The following is a 16,945-nucleotide window of genomic DNA, read 5'->3' as shown; positions in this document are numbered from 1 at the left end:
GGAATGGCACGATCTGCCCCACCTGTTGTAGTTCATCACTGTGGTTGGCTGGGACTTGCAAAGGAGCCTAATCAAACGTCAGTCACTGGGTTTTGGGTGCCTAACCCCCTTTGGCAATCCCAGCCATCAGGATTAGCTTCATAGTGCTGACAAAGGTCATGGTCAGGATCTGGGCTCTGTGGTGCTAGGTGCTGTACAAACACAAAGGGAGGTGTGCTCCCGGTGCCATTCCTGTGGAAGTCCATGGGAAGACTTCAATGGGGTCAGACTGGATCCTAATCTAAGAGGATTCAAGTGTAACAGGCAGTAAGAGGGAGGGGTGAGAGAGTAAGAGATGGAAGAGCCACATGTTCCCTGCTATTGATCTGTTCCATGGCTCCCCATCATTTGCATGTCACTGTGCAGGACTATACATGCTAGTGTGTGGTGTCTTGTGCAGAGCTGCATATTTATCATCATACCCACACAAACCAGCTGCCTCTCAAACCCATACCCTATCGCTGCAAACTCCCCCTGGGAGTTTGGGGGATACAGAGCGAGGCCCAGTATTTTCTCCACTGGGCATTGAAGGATGCTCCTCATCTGGCATGCACCTTGTTCCTGAACAATTCAAACATGCCAGGAGCCAGTGTGTCAGTCAGGAGAAGAGGGATGACCACTGGCTAGGGCTGTAGCTTGGGGCTTAGGAGATGTGAGTTTAAGTGACTGCTCTGCTACAGACTCTCTGCATGACCTTGGGGAAGTCCCTTAATTTTTCTGGGTCTGTGTTCCCCATTTGCACAGTGGGGATAATAGCGCTGCCCTATCTCCCAGGGGTGTTGAGGATAAATAGTGACATGATCAGATCCTACAGTGATGGACATCACTTTTTCCCATGTAAAACATACACATATAATATAGGACTTTCCATGTGTTTGTTATATTTTAAAGGATTATGCAATACAATGCAATCAATATATATATTTGCTGATATAACATATTAGCAGTTATAGAATTGGCTGGTTTTATTACATTGAAAATATGGTCTGATACTTTTTTTCAATAGCTTTAAAATATGTTGTATTATCCCACATTTTACCCTATATATACACATACAACATGTGTATCCAGATGTAAATATATTCCAACTTTGAGACATTTGATCAGCTATATGGGGCATGTTTGACATATTGGGAGTACATTATATATTGCGGGGTGTGATATATTGTGTAGTGGGCAACATATTTAGCAAATGCTATATTAAACAACCCCCCCCCCCCAACCAAATGGCAATTTGTTTGCTTTGGTGCATCTAGACACTGACCCAGTCTTCATTTCCTTTTCCATTTAACTCTTCACTGGAAGGACAACTGTGGGGGTAAACTTGCTATTGCTGGGAAAGTAGCATACATTTAGGTCTAGGGAAGAGTGGCTAAAGAGTCCTTTCCTTCCACTGGGACTGGTGGGGTATGATTGTTAGTACTCCTAAGACATAAGCAGCCTTGTCCTTTGCCTCATCTTCCAAACTGTTCTGTACTCTGCCAAAGCAAATCTCCTATTGCCTTCTCTCTGGAAAGCAGTCTTTATAGCCAAGTCCATTTCAAAACACATTTTACAGAATAAACGAGAAAGGGGAATAAATTAACATCAAACATCTGCAGTGAATTTGCAAATTATAAAACAGATCAAATTAACAAATGTTGCCTTTTACAAGCTCTACTGTGCAATTTCACATTTGACACAGATTAAAGTTGACACAAAATTTCTCATAATGCTTGATCAACTCAAACCACAAGAATGTGCAAAACAAGCTTAACATTACAGAATTGTTGTTTTCTATGTGAACTATTGTTCATGGTTTGGATGTGATTCAAAAGAAATGTTTTGAAGAGCAACAAGCATATGTGAAGTATTTCCTCCTAACACCCAGCCCAGAGAGGAGAGCAGATGAGAATGAAATCAGATCATCACTCCATCTTGGGATGGAGGCATTTCTAGAGCCGTTACAAGCCTGCCCCTTCTATTGACTTAAACTCTGCTCTGAATGGCATTTTAACTATGGGTGAACAAAATGGTCATCTCCACTTTGAAGGGAAGCAATTTTGAAGCCTTAGTGTTTTGTTTCTCCTAATATTTGACTAAGGAAGTGCTTGGGATCTCCAATTTATGCCTTTCCAGGAGAGAGCTGAGTTATTAGCCAGAACAAGGTTTAGTATTTCACTGTGATTGAGAAAAGATAATGTCATTTAAAAATGTACATATAGTGGAAGGGAGTGGGGCTATCAGACCTTGCTTCTAGGGGAACAAGGATCCAGGAAGCGCTTTCTATCACAAGGATACAATAAGCAATACATATGCAACATAGGTGAAGCTGTCTGGAAACAAATGGTGGTCTGAAAAATCATAATACACGTTCTAGAGGCTAGACTTAATTAACAAAATACTCCTGCCTCTGTAGAGTGTGGCTCACCCCGAATCCTTGCAGTGCTTTACAGCTAGGTTGGCTGTGAACCCTCCTTGCATGACAGAAGCCTGCTGTTATCTTGCCTCCTAGGTGAAGGATTCAATGTATTTCTTCCTCTCCCTCAAGATACACCAGTCCCATCCTTTGTCTGTATTCATAAACAGGACCCCACCCCTGCTGTTCTTTTTCATCTTGCAGATCTCCTTTCATAGATTTCACAGTCTCTTGTTTTGCCTATGGCTCAGCAAATAGGCCGACACTGCGAGGCATAGAATACACACTAACCTCCTGACCAGACCGGGAGATAGGGGTCTGTTACCCGCTGCCTGAAAGGAACATATATAAGGAACGTAATCTTCTGATGACCTGCCTTAACTCCAAGACCTTGAGAACATATTTTTGGTATAATACATAACTCCTTAACTATTATCTGCACATGCAATGATTATATCAACCTCATGCTGTCCCTCAGTGAACTATTATGCATATATCTAACCCAAGGTATCCCTGCAAATCTCTTCCCTGTGCCCTCTTCCAGTTATCCCCAAGGGGTCCTTGGGTCACACCACACACATCACTGTCTAAGAGCAGGACCTCTAGGAGGAGCATCTAAATCCTAGAGCTGTCAGGGAGTGCAAATTGGGGGATAGCAGGTATTTGTCCCTGCATTGCCCAGATTGGCACACTTGGCCTTGGAGTACTGCAGTGATGAGTGTGGTACAAGAACCTGAAGAGAAGAGGGAACCTGGGAGTGACCTCTCACCTAGCCCAGGGTAGGACCCCTGTGGAGCAGACATCTCACTTCCTTGCTGCTGAGGTTGCCATGAGTCAGTGAGTCCTCCCCTGGGCAGCTGTGCCACATCAGTGCTATGCGGCCCTTACAGCTGCACCAGAGTGCTCACACCTTGTACCTTTGCCCCCAGTACACAGGCAGTGGTAAAAAGGAGCAAAGCTTCCTGCTCAGTTTTTGCTGCCCTCTCCCACCGTCCCTTTGAGGGCCAGGGAATTGTGCCCAAGGTCACAGAGGCCTGAGCCAACATGCATGGAGTTCAGTGGGAAGACTTGCATCGATTTGAATGGGCTTTGGATCTAGCGTGACCAGACAGTAAGTAATCCGAAGAAGTGGGCTGTAGCCCACGAAAGCTTATGCTCAAATAAATTTGTTAGTCTCTAACGTGCCACAAATACTCCTGTTCTTTTTGCGGATACAGACGAACACGGCTGCTACTCTGAAACCAGACAGCAAGTGTGAAAAATCGGGACTGGGGGTGGGGGGATAATAGGAGCCTATATAAGAAAAAGACCCAAAAATTGGGACTGTCCCTATAAAATCAGGACATCTGGTCGCCCTCTTTGGATCAGGCCAAAGGGAGTTATTGGGAGAAGCAGGAACAGAACTCAGAGTCCCCCACTCAACCCACAAGCCCTCCTGCCACCTGCAAAAGGCACCGAAGACCATCCCTCCTATTGATCCCTCCTCTTCATGCAGCTGTTGAATTGATGCAGCAGGAGTTGGGTAAAGAATGTGAGCCTTGTGAACTAGGGGCCAGCAGAGAGCTTAGCCAGCTCTGGTGGCCTGGCTACCTGGTGAGGAGTGCATTATCCAAACACACAACTGGCAAAGTACTCATGGTCCTGCAAAAATAACACAGCCATGCATCCACCTTTGCACAGAGACCTTCCTCAGTTGGCAGGAAATCCACGGAGAGCACTGAACTGAAAAGGGACCTCTTTCCAGGCTGGACTGCAGAGCTTGCTGTTCCCCTGCACAGCCTGAGGGAAGCACCTGGCATCACTGTGGCCTGCAGCAGCCCTGACCCAGCTCTATGGACTAGACACACCCAGCTTTCTGCTCTTTCTTTGCTAGGCACTGGCCAAACTAGTTGTTTTTTTTTGGAGAGGGGCCAGGTGCAATGTCTCATGGAGCTAGCGAGGCAGTGGTAGCTGTGCACTGGCATTGAACGTGCAACCACTCACTGCAGGCTCTGAACTGGCAGCAGGGACAGGCCTCAGGAGGTGGCGGCCATGAGATCCCCATACAAAAGCCAGGGTTGCTATTTGCAAGGAGTGCGCCTTGCTATGACCTTCTGCTGATGCATGCTGCACACGGTGTCTGTGCTGCAGGAGATGCTGTCGTTGGGCATATCCGTCCCTGATCACTTGCACTGGTCACTAGAGAACCCATGGCCTTTCTGTAGCAGCCAAGACCATTGCATTCTCTACCATTGTCCTGCAGTTCCATGGTGGGGAAAACTCACTGCCCTGCTCTGCTTGCATTACTCAGGCAGTGCAAAGGAGAGGAAACTACCGGCCTTTGCAGAGCAGCTGGGGCGTAGACATGCCTCAACCCACTGCCTGGCCTAGAGAAGTATAATATAATATATGGAGATATACCCATCTCATAGAACTGGAAGGGACCCCCAAAAGGTCATTGAGTCCAGCCCCCTGCCTTCACTAGCAGGACCAAGTACTGATTTTGCCTTAGATCCCTAAGCAGCCCCCTCAAGGATTGAACTCACAACCCTGGGTTTAGCAGGCCAATGCTCAAACCACTGAGCTATCCCTCCTCCACTACACCTCCTGCACTGGTGGCCCTGCAGAGGTGAGTGTGTGTGCAGGGATGGTTCCGTATAATAGGTGGGGTGTCATTCCCAAGTGGGCCTGTGACCAACTCCCATGTCACCTCTCCTCTCCTGCTTGGGGCTTCAGATTCTGTGCCACAGGCTGATGGCAACGGGAGCGGGCACCTCTGTCCATGCCCTTGGCTGAGATAGGGCAAGAGGGCTCCCCTGTGTCTGTGTTGGCACAGGGGTGTTTTCTTACATACTGTAGGCACGGCATCACCACAGTCTCTGAGCAGCTCCCAGACTGAAACTACCGTAGCCTCTCTTTACCCCCACGAGGTAATGGGTATTATTCTCCCCAGTGTATACATGGGGAACTGAGGCACTGAGAGACTGAGTATCTAACCCAAGTCACGCTGAGAGTGTGTGCTAGAGACAGTATCACAGAAACCACAAACCTGTGCTAGTTTATTTCCTTTCTGGCATTGCAGTGAGAGGAAGTGGACCGCACATGATGCTATTGTTGCATAGTTATGGCCCAAGGCATGGTACTGACTCTAGTGCAGTGCTAGGGCCTGGGCGGTGCGCTGTGGAACTCTGGGGTCTACTTGGTGAGGGGGTGTGATAGCCATGGCTGTGTTTGTGAATAGTGAAGCTGGGCAAATCCCATCAATCAGGTTCAGCAGGTAGAGTCACGGTTGTTAAAACGAGCTTTGCACATGTCCTTAGTGTGATTTGCCTGTGCTGATTTTAGCAGCATTGCGCACAAGAGCCTCCCAATGGGCTGATGTGACCATGTAGGTCATACGTGCTCTCTGATTGTGCAATGGGCGCAGGATGCCTGGCGCTGGCTCTCAGCCCTGCCCACACACAGTTCCAGTGACCACTGAGCTTGGCTTGTTGAGGACACACACAAGAATTGGCTTCTGAAACACTTCCTTGGCTCCTGCACATCCCAGGGCCCAGCTCCATAGGTGACAGTCCATATGTTGTGTATGCCAAATAGCCCCTTGTTGTCACCATAAACTGAAGTGCTCAATTTAAACTCTTCCTCAACTTCAAAGCCCACCTCCTAGCAATGTGTTCTTTAATCAAAGCAGAACCTGCAACTGTAGAGCATTTGAGATCTCTAGGATGATACATTTCTGCATCTTGGTCCCTTCCTGCTGGAGCTGATGTGTTTGGGTAACAGAGATTGGAGTAGCATGGCAGGTAGAGAAGGGCTTTTGATGCTGGAAAAACAAAAAGCAGAACGAGCTGAGTAATTTTTGACATTCCCACCCAGCTTAACGCTCCTGTCAAGAGGAGGCTGCCAGCTAAAAGCCGAAATATCAAAACTGCAGGAACTGCCCATCTCAAAGCCATTGACCCATGTATCTCTCCAGCTTCAGAGAGCGAGCTATCCCTTGATCCACACCCACCTCTTTTTCCTAAGCGTCTCTATGGCTAATGGGTAATTTGAAGCACATGTGTTTCTGTATTTTATTAACCAACTTTGAAAGGTAACATTTGCTCACCAAAATGCAGCACACCCATTGCAGCCAGCCTTCCTCCACAGGGCAGTGACTCCACTAGTACATTGCAAAGGTCAGCTTTATTCAGCTCATTTTCTGCAGCCGTTTATCCCAAGTTTGCTATAGAAAGACAGGAGTAACACTGGACTCTGAGGAATTATTTATTGCCCTATACAGTGGCATCTCAGGGAGTTTTGATTGATTCCTTCCTGAGACTGGTTGGTCATCATCATGCAGGTTTTAACTGCTGAAACAAAGGGTATGTCTACACTACGAGAGTAGTTCGATTTTACTTAAAGCGAATTTGTGGAACCGATATTACAAAGTCGAACGTGTGTATCCACACTAAGGACAGTAATTCGACTTTGTGAGTTCACACTAACGGGGCAAGCGTCGACATTGAAAGCGGTGCACTGTGGGCAGCTATCCCACAGTTCCCGCAGTCCCCGCTGCCCATTGGAATTCTGGGTCGAGCCCCCAATGCCTGCTGGGGCAAAAAATGTGTCGAGGGTGGTTTTGGGTAACTGTCGTCATTCAACCGTCACTCCCGCCCTCCCTCCCTGAAAGCGCCGGCAGGAAATCACTTTGCGCACTTTTCTGGTGATTGACAGCACGGAGGCCACAGCACTGCAAGCATGGAGCCTGCTGTAATCATCTCTGCAGTTATGGCCGTTGTCAACACCTCGCACCTTATCATCCACTTTTTTCAGAGGCAGATGCTGAGAAATTGGGGGAGGAGGCTACGGCAGCGCGGTGAGGACATTAAGTCTGAGAGGGACACAAACCTCTCACAAAGCACGGGACCCCGCACCGTGGACATCATGGTGGCAACAGGTCATGTTGATGGTGTGGAATGGTGATTCTGGGCCCGGGAAACAAGCACGGACTGGTGGGACTGCATAGTGCTGCAGGTCTGGGATGAATCACAGTGGCTGCGAAACTTTCGGATGCGTAAGGGAACTTTCCTGGAACTTTTGAGTTGCTGTCCCTTGCCCTGAAGCGCAAGGACACCCGGATGCGAGCAGCCATGACTGTCCAGAAGTGAGTGGCCATAGCCCTCTGGAACCTTGCAATGCCAGACAGCTACTGGTCAGTCGCGAATCACTTTGGATTGGGCAAATCTACCGTGGGGGTTGCTGTGATGCAAGTAGCCAACGCAATCGGTGAGCTACTGCTCTCAAAGGTAGTGACCCTGGGAAACGTGCAGGTGATCATAGATGGCTTCGCTGCGATGGGATTCCCAAACTGCGGTGGGGCTATAGATGGAACTCACATCCCTATCCTGGGACCAGCCCACCAGGCCAGCCAGTACCTTAACCGAAAGGGCTACTTTTCAATGGTGCTGCAAGCACTGGTGGACCATAGGGGACGTTTTACCAACATCAACGTCGGATGGCCGGGCAAGGTTCATGATGCTCGCGTTTTCAGGAACTCTGGTCTGTTTAGACGGCTGCAGGAAGGTATTTACTTCCCGGACACAAAATAACTGTTGGGGATGTGGAGATGCCTATAGTCATCCTTGGGGACCCAGCCTACCCGCTAATGCCCTGGCTCATGAAGCCCTATACAGGTGCCCTGGACAGTGAAAAAGAACTCTTCAACTACCGGCTGAGCAAGTGCAGAATGGTGGTGGAGTGTGCTTTTGGATGTCTGAAGGGGAGATGGAGAAGCTTACTGACTTGCTCTGATCTCAGCGAAACCAATATCCCCATTGTTATTGCAGCTTGCTGTGTGCTCCACAATCTCTGTGAGAGCAAGGGGGAGTCGTTTATGGCGGGGTGGGAGGTTGAAGCAAATCGCCTGGCTGCTGATTATGCCCAGCCAGACAGCCGGGCGATTAGAAGAGCCCAGCGGGACGCGCTGTGCATCCGGGAAGCTTTGAAAGCTAGGTTCCAGAGTGAGCAGGGTAACCTGTGACTATTAAGTTTGTTTAAACAGAAGCTGAACCTGCCCCCGTTTCTTTACTCAGTTAATGTTGACTATCCTCTCCAGTTACCAACCCCCTTTTCCCCCCTTCCAACACACCTTTAAAAATAAAATAAATGAAACTTTGTTCATTAACACCATTTTCTTTATTAAGGATTTCGTGGTAAAGTGTTGAAACTGGGACACCGACTGTGGTGGGGACCGGGTGTACTGATGGAAAGGACGCTTCTAAACTGTAGGAATGACAGGCTCCTGCTCCTAGAGCAGTCCGCAGTTGTTGTTTCAATGGAGCCTGCCACCCCTCCTTTTCGGGACTCTGTGTGCGGGGGGTATGTGACTTTGTGGCGGAGGAGGGCGGTTACAGATCCCCTGCTGCGTGGCTCTGTCATCCAGGCTAAGGACTGCTGCATAAGATCTTTAACCGCCACAAACTCACATAGCTCCCCCCCCACAGAACATGAAAACCACCTCCCAGACTGACCAGGGTGCCTAGTGACTGCAATGTGTGTGTGACCTTCTGCTGAACCTGCCCCTGTGTCTGTACCCTGGTAAAGGTGACTGTCCTCTCCAATTACCAACCCCCTTCCCCCCCTTCAAACACACTCTCCTCTAAAAGAACATGATGGAAACAGTAATTAACAGAAACGTATTTTTTATTAACAACTACACAGTTAGGGGATGAAACTGGGACGGGGGCTTGGGTGAGGTGCTTTTGGAGTGAAGGAAAGGACTTATCGTATCTTTGGGAATGAGAGCCTTCTGTTACTTGAGCAGTCTGCAGGGGTGAAGTGACTGTTTTCATGGCCCCTGCCGCCCCTCCTTCTTGGGACTTTGGGTGACGGGGGGATGTGACTTTGTGGCGGGAGAGGGCGGTTAGAGAGAGAATGCAGCGGGGCTCTGTCCTCCTGCCTCCGGTCCTGCAGAACATCTACAAGGCACCGAAGTGTGTCCGTTTGCTCCCTCATAAGTCCAAGCAGCGTTTGAGTCGCCTGCTGGTCTTCCTGCCGCCACCTGTCCTCCCGTTCGCTGTGTGATCGCTGGTATTGCGACATGTTCTCCCTCCACTGGGTCTGCTGTGCTGCCTCGGCTCGGGAGCAGCCCATAAGTTCTGAGAACATCTCGTCCCATGTCCTTCTCTTTCGTCGCCTGATCTGTGCTAGCCTCTGGGAGGGAGATGCCGGGGTAGCTCAGGAGACACTCGCAGCTGTGGGATGGGAAAAAGGGAGTAAATTCCTCACAAAGATACAGTTTTGCGAACAATAAATATAGTCTCTCTGTGAACAAGACCATGCACAACACCTATCACATGCGCACTCAGTACAAGGTCAAATTTTTGGCCTTCCCATTGAGTGCCTGGGGTCTTGCTGTACAGATCACACAAGTGGGGCCGGACAACGGAATTCGGCTAGCGGGCGGACATGGTAAGCCGTAGACTTTTGGCTGCTTAAAGCTTAATTTATAGCAGTGCCCTCCTTTCACGTTCAAAGCAACGCTCCTAGCGTTGGCCAGTTCCTGCTGCTGACAATCTGGCCAGCATGAACTCTGCCCCTATCCCACCCCCCTCGTGGCTCTCCCTGGGAAAGATCCCTCTATGCTGCCCCTGTCATGCCTCCACCGTGTGGCTGTAAACGGCCGGTTACAGTTATGTAAAGAAACAGGCAATCAGTCCCAATACTAACATTCCCCTAATTGAAAGCAGGACACCATGAGTGATATCACTCTGATGAGGATTTCGGAGACAGAGAAAGACCGCATGCTGCGTGAATGCCAGCAAGCACCAGGGCCGTATGCCGCCATGCTTTGCGAGGCAATGTGCCCGGAGTACTTGCTGCTAGCCTGGCGCGGAAAAGTTTCCTACCATGGAGGATGCAATAAGGCTGCTCTCCCCAGGAACCTGATGCAAAGGCTTTCACAATACCTCCAGGAGACCTTCGTGGAGATGTCCCAGGAGGATTTCTGCTCTATCCCCAGACATATTGACAGAATTTTCCAGTAGCTGCACTGGCAAGGACTAGAAACTAAAGCGCCTAGGGCAAAATAATCATGAAAAACCCATTGTTAAGATACCATTCCTATTCTGTTCAAAATAAATGTTTAAAACACTTACCTACTGATGTTTCCCCTGATTCACGGTCTGGGTTACCGCCTTGGGAGGGTTGGTAGGGGATCTCCGTGAGGCTGATGAAGAGATCCTGGCTGTCGGGGAAATCAGCGTTGAAAGCGCTGTCGACTGCCTCGTCGTCCTCATCTCCTTCCTCATCTTCCCCATCTGTGAACATCTCCGAGGAAGCTGCTGTCGACAATACCCCATCGGCAGAGTCCACGGACAGTGGTGGGGTAGTGGTGGCGGCCGCACCTAGAATGGAATGCAGTGCCTCATAGAAACGGCATGTGTGGGGCTGGGATCCAGAGCATCCGTTTGACTCTTTGGTCTTCTGGTACCCTTGTCTCAGCTCCTTAATTTTCACGTGGCACTGTGTTGCATCCCGGCTGTATCCTCTCTCCGTCACGGCTTTGGAGATCTTCTCTTAGATCTTCGCATTCCGATCGCATTTTTTGATCGCAGCTCCGAAAGCACGGACTTATCGCCCCACACAGCGATCAGATCCAAGACTTCCCGATCAGTCCATGCTGGGGCCCTCTTTCTATTCTGCAATTGCATGGTCACCTCTGCTGGAGAGCTCTGCATTGTTGCCAGTGCTGCTGAGCTCGCCACAATGTCCAAACAGGAAATGAGATTCAAACTGGCCAGACAGGAAAAGGAATTCAAATTTTCCCGGGGCTTTTCCTGTGTGGCTGATCAGAGCATCCGAGCTTGGACTGCTGTCCAGAGCGTCAACAGAGTGGTGCACTGTGGGATAGCTCCCGGAGCTATTTGCGTCGAATTCCATCCACACCTACCCTAATTCGACATGGCCATGTCGAATTTAGCGCTACTCCCCTCGTCGGGGAGGAGTACAGAAATCGATTTAAAGAGACCTCTATGTCGAAATAAATAGCTTCGTTGCGTGGACGGGTGCAAGGTTAATTCGAGTTAATGCTGCTAAATTCGACATAACCTCCTAGTGTAGACCAGGCCAAAGACCAAGATTATCACCTTGAGGCTGGAAAGTGAAAATCAGTCAATTTGTTACAGGCTAGAAACCATTTCTCTGACTTCCTTCCCGCCATTGGTTCCTAGTCCTTCCCTCTCATGGTTTGTTGCAACACGAGGAATTGATGCAGAGGAGAGACAGTTTGTCCCCTCACCCGAAGTCCCAGCTGTCCGTGTTGTCCTGTAGCCCGTCTTGCTTTCACGAAGAGCTCCGGCTCCACCTCTCCCTCGTGTGCATCTGAACTGCTGCCCTCTGCTGCTTGAGGGCCAGGCCCGTTACAGTGAGCATGGAAAGCCCTGACAGCCCTGGAACCAGCAGGCATTCTCCTTGCTCAGTCATTTGGCATGAGAAAAGAGGCATCCTGTCCACCCTGCTGTGCTCTGGGTGGCTCTGGTGAACAGCATAGCAAAGGCTGGGCATACCCTGTGGCTGCAGAATCCAGACACTAAAAGGAAACCCTGGGCCAGAGCACTCCATCTTCTGCTCCAGGGATGTGTGGAGGGGAGCTTGTACCTCTCCTCGTCAGGGACTGCGAGGGCTGATGTAGTCCTGGCACAGGCATGGGCTACTCAGGGATGCCCTATCTTGCTTCTTTGCTGCAGTGACACCTATGGTCCGAGCCTGCTTGGCCACATGGCATTCTACACCTACGTGGCTCAACATGTGAGGTTGAGACTCAGACCTCTCCAAGCCTGGCTTGCCATGGTATACTATCCCTCCAGACATCACCTGGACAGGGTTCTCATGGTTCCATCTCAAATCCTCGACTTGTTGACAGGGTGGTTAGACTGATGCACATTCTGTGTGGGGGTATCCTTCACAAGGCCTCGTCCGTCCACATATCTGGTCTCTGATGCCTTGGCACTGGGCTGGGGAGCCCACCTGGGGCATCTTAGGACTCCCAAGAGGAGCTTTTGCTCCATATCAATCTCGGGGGAACTCAGGGCAGTCCGCCTATCTTGTCAGACATTCTTGCCCCAGATCACAAACAAGACAGTCTCGGTTCTCACGGACAATACATCGGCCCTGTACTACATCAACAGGCAGAGCGGAGCTCATTCTTCTCCCCATGCCAGGATGTAGTTCATTTGTGGGAATTTTGCATCATACATTCGACTGGGTTTTAAGCATCTTACCTGCCAGAGGTGCAGAACCAGCTCGCAGATCACCTCAGCAGGTCATTCTCTCCTTACCACAAGTGGTCTCTGTGACAGCTTGGACCCCCCTGTCTGGGATGCCACCTGATGTGCTGGGGTCCCATTGCATCCGCCCGTTCCACCAGTCTGGGCTTCCTCACCCTGTCCTTGCTGTGCCAGGCCCTCAAACCTTCTCTAGCACACACATGCGCGCGCACACACACGGCCACACCCAACCGCAGACATAGACTGAAATCAACTCTGTGTGGGAAGCTTCAGCTCAGGGATTTATCCAGCACTCATGTACACACCTCCTTTGGGGTGTAAACCGAAATAATATTGTCTTGCACTGTATAGCGAGATCTGCATAATGCAATCTCATAAAAATTGCCCCCTCCCTCAAGGTGGAAAAAGATACGCACTGCTCCCCCCCCTGATATGAATTGCACAAACTGGGTTTTGAAATGAACAAGAAATAAGTTTATTAACTACAAAAGGTAATTTTTTAGTGATTTATAAGGGATAGCAAAGAGAACAAAGCAGATTACCAAGCAAATAAGCTTAGTTTGTGTGTTTTATTTTAATACACTCAAGAAACAAGTTACAAAATGTAATGTCTCACCCTCAATGTTGTTTTAGGCAAGTTGCAGAGTTTCTGTGGCTTAGAGTTCCAGTTATTTCTCTTTACAGACCATAACCCTGTCTCAGCCTGGACTCAACCCTGCCTTTTCCTCCAGGTGTTTTTAGCAGTCTTCCTTCCTGGGCAGGCAATGGAGGAGAGTCCAGATTGCCTTGCTTCCCAGCCTTAAATAGAATTTACATAAGACAGGAAGCCTTTGTTTCCAGTGGAAAAGTACCAACAATGTCCAAGGTGGTATTTTGTACCAGGTGATCTTATCACCTGACCATGCAATGTCAAAGCAACCATGAAACCAGGTTTATTTGCAATGTCCACAGGAAGGAACTCCAGGGAAGATGGGAGATTCACATTTTCGAAGACTCATGTTTTTTTCCTAATGGCCCATTAAGGCTGATTGCTAACAGTCTGGTGGGCGTTTCCCAAGTACACACCCAGTGGTAATTGTTACATAGACAATATTCCTAATTTCAGTTACAGAAATGATACATGCATACAAATTGGATAAACACATTCAGTAAATCATAACCTTTCCAATGATACCTCACATTACCCATCTTGCATAAAACATATTTTACTTGTGCCATACTGATAGCCTAACAATATTTCTATGAAGGATATGGGGTGTAACATCATAATCCCTTCACCCAGATGTCACAAGGGACATCTTCCACAGGTGGGGGTTTCCTCACATAGACCTGTTCACCACCCATGCAACAGGAAGCATCAACAATTCTGCTCCCTGAGTCATGGTCAATTCATCTGTTCTACACCTTTCCCCCCCATTCTGTTGATTCACAATGTGCTGACGAAGATCAAGTAGGACTGTGCTCCGGTCATTCTAATAGCTCCAGCATGGCCAAGACAGCACTGGCACACCATGCTCGTTTGACTTTCAATGGAGGCCCCAATCACGCTCCCTCTGCACCTGGACCTGATCTCCCAGAACCACAGGTGGTTGCTCCACCCAAACCTCAGCTCACTGCACCTGAAGGCCTCGAATCTTCATGGCTAAATCCTGAAGAGCAGACTTGTTCAGAACAGGTTTGTAGGTTTCTTCTGAGCAGTAGGAAACCCTCCATGAGGGCAATTTACCGGGCAAAGTGGAAGTGGTTCTTTATCTGGTCTTCTCAACGTGGAGTCCCACTCATGCCCATTCACATTGCAGCTCATTCTGGATTACCTTCTATCCCTGAGGCAGCAGCAGTACACCTGACGGCCATCTCAGCATTCCATCCGAAGATTGACAATAGGTCATTCTTCTCTCATGAAATGGTTATTCATTTCCTCAAAGGCTAGGAGAGGGTACTCCTTCAAATGAAGGAACCAGCTCTCTTTCCGCCCCCGCCACCTATGGACCTGAACTGTGTCCTCTCAAAGTTAACAGGCCCACCCTTTGAGCTGCTAGCAACATACTCATTGCTGCACCTCTCTTGGAAGGTAGCATTTCTGGTGACCATTACGTCGGCCAAGAGAGTGTCAGAGATCCAGGCCCTCACCGCAGAGCCCCCATATACAATCTTCCTTAAAGACAAGGTGCAGCTACACCCACCTCCACAATTCCTCCCAAAAGTGGTGTCTCAGGTCCACTGCAACCAACCCATTTTTCTCCCAGTCTTGTACCATAAACCACATGTGGACAGGGAAGAGTGATGCCTGCACTCCTTGGATATTAGACAGGCCCTGGTGTTTTATACTGAGAGTACCAAATTGCTTTGTAAGTCACCACAGCTCTTCATACTGATAGCTGAAAGGATGAAGGGTCTCTCCATCTTCTCTCAGAGAATTTCATCCTGGATCACATCATGTATCTGGGCGTGTTATGACCTCATGGGGGTTCCCCCTCTGCTTAACCTGGCTGCTCATTCCACGAGGTCCCAGGCCTCAAGTCCCAATTCAAGATATCTGTAGAGCCATGACTTGGTTCTCGGTACACACGTTCTCAATGAACTATGCTATTACTTAACAGGCCAGAGACAATGCACACTTTAGCCATGTTGTGCTACAGTTGGCTTGCCATTGAACTCCATGTGGTACAAAGTCAAATGCCTTACAGAAATGTAAGTATATTATATCAACACTAATACCTTTATCAACCACACTTGTAATCTAATCGAAACAAGATATCAAGTTGGTTGGACAGGATCTATTTTCCATAAACCCATGTCGGTTTGCATTAATTACATTACCCTCCTTTAATTCTTTATTAATTGAATCCCATATCGGCACTCCATTTTCTTGCTTGGGATCAATGTCAGGCTCACAGAATTAGTTTTCTTCCAGTCTTCTGAAACTTCCCCAGTGCTCCAAGACTTATTGAAACCTTAATGGTCCAATTCTAAAACTCTTCGATGCAAGTTATCTGGAACTCCTGATTTAAAAATATCCAACTTTAGTAGCTTCTGTTTAACATCCTCTAGAGATACTAGTGGAATGGAAAGAGTATTATCATCCCCATATGTTGAGACTGCATCATCTGTTTTTTCCCTAAATACTGAACAGAAATATTTATTGACTACTCATGCCTTTTTTTTGTATTATTATTGATAATTTGATCATTTCCATCTAACAATGGACCAATACAATTATTAGGATACTTTTTGTTCCTAATATATTTAAAAAAACTCCTTTATTGTCCTTACCTCTGCTGGCCATAGAGTTCTCCTTGGGGCTGTTTGTTTCCCTTATCAGTTTGCTACAATTCCTAACTTCTGATTTGTATTCATTACTATGAACTTCCCCTTTCTTCATTTGTTTTACATTTCTATCTATATATTTACAGCTGCCTTAACTTTCCCTCTAAATCAGGTTGGTGTTTTAACCAGTCTGGCCTTCTTCCTCAGTTGTGGCTTTTGGGGCATCTCACCGGGTGTTGTTAAATGATTCCCAATTATCAATCAAATTTTTCTGATTAAATTCTTCCTCACAGCTGATTTGGCTCATAATTGTTTTCAGCTTTGTGAAACTGGCACTGTTAAAGCACCAAATTTGTGTCACTGGTCTGGACTTTATTCTGCTCATGGATTATAAATTTGATCAAGTCATGATCAACTTGTACCTAGGCCACCATTAATTTTTACTTCTGTGGTTGGTGCCTCTTTATCTATTAGGATGAGGTCTAATACAGAATCCCCCCATGTTGGCTTGTGACAGAGTATTATCAGCAGCACCCTGATCACTGACATTGCTGCAGCCTAGAGAATGCTACCAGCCCAGCTGGAGGCAATTATATACTTTGTTACTGTGAGCTCCTGGGTGGTGATCACTGGACTAACAAGGCAATTGGGAGAATATAAAAGGAAGAAAGAGGAAGCAAGGGGCCGCTTGGAAGGGGGCTTAGTTAGAGGGCGAGCCTGGGCTGAGATGTGAGGGCTGCAGGGAAGTGTACCCTTGCCGTAAGCCTGCATTGCATGGTGTTACTATATAAGAAAAAAATGAATACATACATGGTACTCCTTGGTGAAAGGTTACAACCCAGCGTGTGTTTGTGATTGTGAAACCACCTGGACTGGCCAGGCAATGTGGTTCACCGGGGAGCGACGGAGGCACCCTGTGACATGGCTGCAATGCTTTTGGAGTTAGGAAATTGTCATTGATAATGTGTAGAAATTCCAAGCATGAAACCTCCAG

This window comes from Trachemys scripta, chromosome 7 (genome assembly GCF_013100865.1).
Source record: "Trachemys scripta elegans isolate TJP31775 chromosome 7, CAS_Tse_1.0, whole genome shotgun sequence".
NCBI classification, from domain to species: Eukaryota; Metazoa; Chordata; order Testudines; family Emydidae; genus Trachemys; species Trachemys scripta.
Note: the sequence above shows the minus strand (reverse complement) of the source record.